General features: G+C 40.8%; 1 non-coding gene across 1 annotated transcript; it reads left to right on the forward strand.

Annotated features, from left to right (window-relative positions):
- The first annotated feature begins 228 nt into the window (after positions 1-228).
- LOC132653930 (U6 spliceosomal RNA) lies at positions 229-331 on the forward strand. Its single transcript, XR_009591750.1, has one exon. It is a non-coding gene; the product is annotated as a U6 spliceosomal RNA (small nuclear RNA).
- Positions 332-8,710: the final 8,379 nt, after the last annotated feature.

Below are 8,710 nucleotides of genomic sequence, written 5' to 3' on the forward strand. Positions count from 1 at the left end.
AATGCTGAAGAATAAATTGACTTAAAATATTAGTATCTGGGGCCAATAGCTATTTCTAAAATCAAAGAAAAAGAGAACCACTAATCACTTACCTCTTTAAAGTATTTGAGGAAATTTTACTTATATCATCTTTTTCTCTTCTCCAGTATGTTTACAATGTATCTCTCTTTAACGGTCTCTGTGAAATAAAAGCTATGCAAATACTGCCATAAAAGGGGAAATTGGTGCTCACAGCAGCAGTGAATGTGCCAAAATGGAAAATATGCAGAGGAGATTAGCATGTCTCCTGTGCAGGGCTGACATACAAATTCACAAAGCAATCTGTCCTTTCATAACTGGACCAAGTGCCTAGACTAAGTGACCGTGGAGTGTTCAGCCATCAAGGAAAACCATGGGAATGGAAGGCTAATCCATGAGAGACAATGCATGGGAAAATGGGAGGACGAAGGGTGTCTTCTGGGAACCACGTGGTTGTTGCATTCATGGACACATTGCAGCCATGGTCTTTGTACAAGCCTGCACATGATTGGGCCTATCAATATTTCATTATAGATAGGGGAGTGGACTATAAAGTGCTGTTGACAGTTAATGATTGTTAGAGGGCAAGGTTTTCTTCCATAGCTATTGATATGTTACCCCCGACTGAGCAAAGAGAACCTCCTTTCTGTACTTGGGCAAGGAGCTCTAACTAAATCAGTGGGTCACACACAGAAAGAAGAAATGGGAGAAGAGTTACTGAGAAGAATAAAACAGGTTTAGTAAGGGTAGTAAGGGGTGAGCAAGAAACAGGGGTGGAAATGACTATAATTCATTATGCAAATGTATAAACCTGTCAAACAATAAAAATTCTGTTAAAAATGAATTGATGATGCTGAAAAGAATTTTTGACAAAGTGAGGAAGCAAACGTTTCATATTCAAAGCAATGAGCAGACTCTGTTCTCTACTCAAGTCTCTGTGTTGCCTTGAAGGGCATCAGCTGTCAAGTGAGCCTTCATGGATAAACACCATCAAACACCGAGCCTGGTGGGCGTCTTGCTTCCTTTTGCACTTTGATCGGCATATTGTGAAGGTTTTAGGTGCACTATATGCCTATCCCCATGTCTTCATCTGGACTTTGTGTGTTCTCTACCCCGGGTTGTCTTGTTCCACATCCAAACTTACTTTAAACCGTGAATGGGCTGGCTAATGCAACTTACAACGAAATTTTTTTGTTTCTGGTTTCTTTCATCTCATACAAGGCTATTCTTGGTTCATACAGTCCATCTTTTTGTAAGTTTATCTAATAAAGCAACAGTTTTCTTTAAAGCTGCTAGCTTCCAAAATAATTGACACAGAGAGACCATGATTTATTTTACGAGCTTAAAGCATTGGAGTTGGGCATATTTACCTGTCTAAGCTATTTAAGTATCTCTCAGCTACACAACCCATGTTACTTGCCAATAGGTTGTTCTTGCTGGGCTCCATCTGCTCCATCCAGCCTCGACCTCCTAGTTCATCTTCTGTCCCTTAACCCCCTCTCTCTCCTCATGGTCCCTTGACCCCAGCCTGCAAACTCCACCCATTCTTCCTCTGCCTAATCCCAATCTTCAGCATTTTTAATTAACCAACCACCTTAAATTAGGTGGAGCAAGGTCTACACAAGGACAGGTGTATGCGAGAATGAGCCCATCTGGTAAGCACCCAGATCTTGGGAGCCAGTAATTAGCATTAGACTACCTAGCACCAACCAATTCCCAACAATTTTTGGCTCATACAAGTCTATTCTTGGTTCATAAGTCTATTTTTGGTCAATAAGGATCATCAAAAATGTCTCCTATTTTCTGTTTTTCTTTTGTATAGCAACTGTGGAATATTCACTGATGGTGTCTGACTGACTCATAGAGGAAAAACATGGACAGCGCCTAATTGGTTGAAGAGTTTGCTGATGTCACTTCCTATCTGTATATTTCAACCATCATTGGAACTTTCTATTTTTGTTTTGTTTTGTTTTGACAGCTCGATTTTCTTGAGGTCCTTTTCTTCTCACAAAAGTTTGTGCCCTGGTTCTTTTCTTTGCACAATCCAAGGAACTATAAATAATGACAAAGCCATCATCAAATTGAATTCTACATCCAAATATGATGATGGCATCATGTGTTCTCTTGCACATTTTGGCAGCTTTCCCCAGTTTTCTGGTTTGTGTACTGTTGCTCTCTCAAGGTGAAGGACAATGATGACCCTTGTTTTTTCTGGTCATGAACTTCCTGGCTTGGATAGTTACTGTGTTCTTTGTGATGGTGGTTGATCTTCCAGCTGCCAAGGAGGAGGATCAGAGCTACTAACCTGTGGTTTGAGCTTATTGCTTGGTGTCTGTGAGCTACAGTCACAGTTCTAAGGTACTGTTCTAGGTAGATGGGTTAGGGACTTATTTCTCCCAAAACTCATATCACCCAAAAACAAAAGTCTCTAGATGACTTCCAGAACTTTTGTCATATATCATTTGCCAAATGGGTCACTTGGCTATCACTTGACCTAAGAAAAAGAAATAGTCATGACAAGTTCAAATCTGAGGACCAAGGAAGGATGAACAGTATTTCTTCCATGTGATAAAATGTGTGGTGCATTGTATAAACATAAGAATTCAGTGAGCAATACTCCATTGTATAGATGTACCACAGTTTCTGCATCCATTCTTCAGTTGAGGGGCATCTGGGCTGTTTCCAGCTTCTGGCTATTACAAATAAAGCTGATACAAACATGGTTGAGCAAATGTCCTTTTTGTGTACTTGAGCTTCTTTTGGATATATGCCCAGGAGTAGTATGGCTGGATCTTGGGGAAGCGCTATTCCTAGCTGTCTGAGGAAGCGCCAGATTGATTTCCAGAGTGGTTGTACAAGGAGTATTACTCAGCAATGAAAAATAAGGAAATCATGAAATTTGCAGGTAAATGGTGGGACCTGGAAAGGATCATCCTGAGTGAGTTGTCCCAAAAGCAAAAAGACACACATGGTATATACTCACTCATATAGACATATAACATAGGACAAACCCACTAAAATCTATGCATCTAAAGAAACTAAGCAAGAGAGAGGACCCTAACTAAAACGGTCAATCCCCATCCTGAAAGGCAAAGAGGATGGACATCAGAAGAAGAAGAAAACAGGAAACAACCTAGGAACCTTCTACAGAGGGCTACTGAAAGCCAGAAGAAGAAAACAGGAAACAACCTAGGAACCTACCACAGAGGGCCTCTGAAAGCCTCTGCCCTACAGACTATCAAAGCAGATGCTGAGCCTGATGGTCAACTGTTCGGCAGAGTGAATGGAATTTTATGTAAGAAGTGAGAAATAGTAAGAGCTGGAGAGGACAGGGTCTCCACAAGGAGAGCAACAGAACAAGGAAATTTGAACACAGGGAACTTCCCAGAGACTCATACTCCAACCAAGGACTATTCATGGAGATAACCTAGAACCTCTGCACAGATGTAGCCCATGGCACTTCAGTGTCCAAATGGGTTACATAGTAATGGGAAGAGGGACTACCTCTGACATAATCTGACTGGCCTGCTCTTTGATCACCTCCCCCTGTTGGGGGGAGCAGCCTTACCAGGCCACAGTAGAGGACAATGCAGCCACTTTTGATGTGAACTGATAGACTAACATCAGAAAGGAGAGGAGAACCTCCCCTATCAGTGGACTTGGGGAGTGGCATGCATGCAGAAAGGGGAGAGAGGGTGGGATCAGGAGGGGAGGAGGGAGGGGCTTATGGGGGGATACAAAATGAATAAAGTGTAATTAATAAAAAAACATCTAAAAATAAAAAAAAAGAATTCAGTGAGCAAGGGACAGGTGAAATTGAGAAGAATATGAGCAAAGGCTCTCATACATCGATTAAAGTTAGGACACAGTGCTATAGATGTCTCAGAAACTGTTCCGTGCCCTATCCTCACTTCACTGGTCCTTACCCACCTGAGGTTGCCCTATCCTTGCCTCTCTGCGGGCAATGTGTTACTGCAAGGAGCCCCAGGTCCTGCAAAATATCAGGGTATTGTGTTTGGGTTGGAAGTAGCCATGGTTCTTTACAGGGTTCTAAGTTAACGAAGCTATTCTCAGTCTATGTGCAGCTCTAAAGACATCTCTCCATAAGGGTGCTAGAAATACGTGCATGAACCCACCTCACTAGACATCTTCCTGAATGAAGTAGTTTTCTTCCTATGTCTGGAACCTTTCGCTATGAAGTGGATGATGGGACTAAAGTATTTTCTCCTTTGCTTCATTTTTTCCAGCCTTTTTTTTCTTTCCTGTTCTTCACTTTAAATACCTTATACTCTTATGCATTCAAGCTTATTAGTCTTCAGTTCTATCATATAAATCCCATGGATAGGCTGAAGCAGTGCCATGTTCAAAGCTATTATACTCATGTCTAAAACTCTGCACCATATCTTCTAAAATATCTCAAACATGCCAATCACTCTATCTTCACCTCTTAAATGCACATGTATTAACATTGTTTTAATGCCTTTGTTTATTGATTTATTACTTGAGATATTCTTGATTCTTTCTCTTGTGAAATTTACATTTTTATCCTCTGATTTGACTGATCATTGTATAGGGTGTGCATATCATAAAATCACATGGTAACCCACAAATTTATACAAACATTATATATTGGTTAAAAGAAAATAAGCTAGAAAACAATATTGTCAGGCATGACTATAAGTTTGATTTTTCCAACATACACGAAAGTTTTGTTAGTAAAGGCTCAAGCAATTGCCATAGGCTGATTTCTAATTACATACCACTTTTTTATTATTAAATTTTGATCTGTTTAATACATGTACACAAAGCCCCTTCTACAATGAGAGCCTTTGAGGGAGCTTTGATGCTGAGCTTACTCTCAATTTCAGTCTGGTGTACTGAGCACTGAATAGTTTCTCCACTCTGGTTTGTGGTTTTACTGCAACATGGAGGATTTCCTATTTGGGAAGTTACCTTACAGTTTTAGATGGTAACTTCAGCATTCCGCTACAGATTGGGATGCAGACCTTGTGAGCATCTCCTAAATTACAATTCTCTCCATGGGAACAGATTCCTTTTCTCTAAACTGACTCACGAGCACTCACTACCTGGATCTCCTCAGATTTCCATCTGTGTCTTCTCAACTCTGGAAATGGCTGTATTCTACTTAGATTTCTTTTCCTGTACTGTGCCCTGGAATGTTCCCCCAGGAAGCAAACCAAAGGCATTAATCTAAGAAGCACTAGTTAATTTTCTTTCCCTGCTTTAGAGACTGATATACTGCACTGTTTATCTTCAAAGTTGAAAAAAAAACATTGTTTTCTATGTTTAGCTCATTTTAAGTCATCTTGGGGTCTTGTTGCTTCAGCTTAGCCAGACACAAATCCCATCGCTCAAGCTTTTTCCTTTTAAACATTTCCCCTCTGACTCCTAGAGATTACAGAAGTGGCACCGACATGTGTTGTCTTAGGAAAGGATCCAAGCACTTCTGATTCATCAAATGATTGTCCCAAAAGGGATTAAGACCCGTTTTCCTGGTTAAAGCCCACCATATGGTGCCATGTAGCTTTGCACAGCTCAGAATCACTGAACCATTGGCTCAAATGCTGGAGCAACAAGCTTAGGCCTTCAGGATTTACATGGAGCATCAGTCACAAGAAGAGTTTAGGATTTATGTTTTCCAAAAGAGTTCTTTAAATGAAAAAAAAATGACAAGTGTGTGTCTGTGTGTGTGTGCACCAGAGGACAACTTTCAGGAATCAGGTTTTCTTTCTGTTATTTGGGTCTTGAGAGTCAAACTCATATCTTCAAGCTTGAAATAAACACCCTTACCAGATGAACCATCTTGCTGGCCACAAAGAGTAATATTTTTTTCAGGGACCAAGTAAAAGACATTTGGCAGAAGTGAGGCGTTGGCTTTGGTCAGAAGGCTGGATTTGTAAACTTATCCTCTGACTCCGTCTTGAACATAGCAGATGAAGAATTTCATTGGGCCACACATTAAATACATACGCATGGTGCCACCACCTGCTTGTGCCTTAAGTGCAAGGCGCACAGCTCTCACTCCAGCCAGTGACTCTGGAGCATCCACCGAGTCAGTTACCTAACCACAGAGCCCTCTTAGGATGGGAGGTAATGACTTCTTATCCCACCCCACCAGGACTATTAAAGACTACAGCACAGCATTTACAGAGTTGATCAATAAATGCTGTGTGAACTGACCGAGGGTGCCACAGGCAGACAAGGCAGAGGATAAAAATGTTATTTGTAATGTGCAAAGTGGTATAAAGTCTAAGTGTCTGAGTCCCTCCCTTGTTCCCAGGGAGGACTGTACAGATGGCTCAGCTGTCATCTGCAAAGGTCAGTTCGCTGAATCAGAAGAATGCTTCCGAAGTATTAGAAGACATCAAGAGGCATTTGTTCCACATCACTTCCAGGTGGAAGCAATGGGTGAGGAGTGTTTAGCCATCAACAAGATCTTTTTACTGAGCTTCACGAGATGCTATTTTTCGTGTTTTTACAGAATGCCCACTCCTGGCCATTTCGTCAAGATAAAATGACACAAAGACTTTCTGAAGGGAGGCACGCCAGCAATTATTTCTCCAACAGAAGAGGAACTAGGCTAGGCTGACCTTCAGGGTAGCAGTGTACAAGAACTAAGGTCTCATTGTTTGGGATTTGTTTCAGAAAACTATTATTTCCAGGAAATCAGGCCAAAAGCAGACAAAAAAAAAAGAGCAATAAAGCAGGTAGCACTGACAGGGCATTCAGGTGCTTTCACCCTCCTGACTCAAGATTCATCCATCATTCAGCTGCTGTTTGATGATGCAACAGCCTGCTCTCAGAAAAGTGCAAGTCTGCTTTGTGAGTCCAGGATGCAACTGGCAGTACCCCCACAGGTAGTCAGTGATCAGTCTGAAAGCCCAGGTGGACATATTTGCACATTTTTGGAACTTTAGTCATTACTACTTCTGCATATTCGCCCACCTAACATTCCACATGCTTTTAAGATGCTTCATTATGAAGAACACACACACACACACAGACACAGACACAGACACACACACACACACACACACCTCTGCAAACGTTTTGAATCTGAATCTCCATTCTCTGCATGAGGTATCAACATGCTCAATCCTTGTAGACTGAATTAAGGATACCCATGAGAAGTTGAGAAGGGAATATGTCCCTGTCTTTTCAGATGGGCTTCATACAATCATCATATTCTTTAAGTGGATGAAAGAGGCAGGAAAAGCCAACCTAGAGAAATAGAAGCATGAGCGAAAGTCAACCTAGTTCTGTCGAATGAATTTGGAGGTGGGGGAATGAATGGGCTCTGCTAAGAAATGTGGGCAGCCATGAGAACCTCACAAAAGTAAGGACATTTCCAAACAGTCTCTGGAAAAAAAAAAAAAAAAAAAAAAGCATGGCTACAGACAGCTTAATCTGAATGCAGTGACTAATTTCAGACTTCTGACCTCCAGAACTATTTTAAATTACTTAGCTCCATAATTGATTTGATCTGTGAAATATGAATAATGTTAGGGTCTGACCCATAGATTGATTCAGAAGGTCAAGTAGGACATAGAGGGACAAGTGTCAAGTACAGCTTTTGGCATAAGGCAATGTTGAAAGAACACAATGCCTTTATGGAGAGAACAAGCAAAACAGCTCATCTTGAGCCAAATAGGAATGACCACGTGGCTCAAGGCTCAAGCAATCATCAATAGCATGTTTGTACCACTGGAGAAGTGACTTCAACCATTACAGTCTCAGAAGATAAGAAAATCAGAAATTAATGACTGCAGGCAGTATTGGCAAGGACCTCAATCAGCATGGTTGCATGGTCTCTGGCATATGTAGCTCAACAGTATTCTTAGCTATAGGGTTATTGGTGGCTAAAGATCAGCTAAGCTTAGTGTGATCAAAGAAACTAAAGGCCCTGATGTCTAGAGCTATTTGCTGAAGGGTTTGATGGTGAAAACTCACTTTTTAATTAAATGTTCTTAGATTACCCAACCCAAGCCGATCCCTCTTAACCCCAACCCTCTCCTATTACTTCTCTGTCACCTCATCTACCTTCTTTCTCTTCACAAATCTGTCACATTCATACCCCTTGGTTTCTGAAAATCCTTTTTGAACAGTAGCCTAAGAGTCCAACACACAAAAGTTTTTCTTTTTGGCATGATGGAGGATTAAACTTCTTTAAAACAGAAGGGTGTTCCTGGTCATCAGAGGCCAGGCTTTTTCACATCTGACAAATTCATTCAATTCTAATTACAAGATTCATATATGTGTCCTCTCCTTCTTACAATTCATCTAGAAGATTTGTTGGGAGAATATGAGACATGTGTTCTCTTTATTTCTATTCTCCTTTGTGCCTGAAGTGAATGTTATTCACAGGATTCACTTGAAGATAACCTTTAAGTATCATTAGTTACTAACAATAATGACCACCAAAGAGATATGGTAGTGATTTAGAGGGATGCGTGACTGTGTTAGGGAATAAGCTTTCATCTGTGCGTCTAGATTCAATTCCTCTCACGGTGTCTGTCTCCTGAAGAGGAGGACATTCTTAGTAAATGTTCCCTGAAGGAAAAGATGGATGCTATTCTGCTTGGCCAGAATAAAATGCTGCAGGAATTTAGTTTTTGTCAGCCTTTCTTCAGCATCAACTTTTTCCGCTCAGTTCTACTAAGTATTCATTTTT

Source organism: Meriones unguiculatus, chromosome 4, assembly GCF_030254825.1.
Source record: "Meriones unguiculatus strain TT.TT164.6M chromosome 4, Bangor_MerUng_6.1, whole genome shotgun sequence".
Lineage (NCBI taxonomy): Eukaryota > Metazoa > Chordata > Mammalia > Rodentia > Muridae > Meriones > Meriones unguiculatus.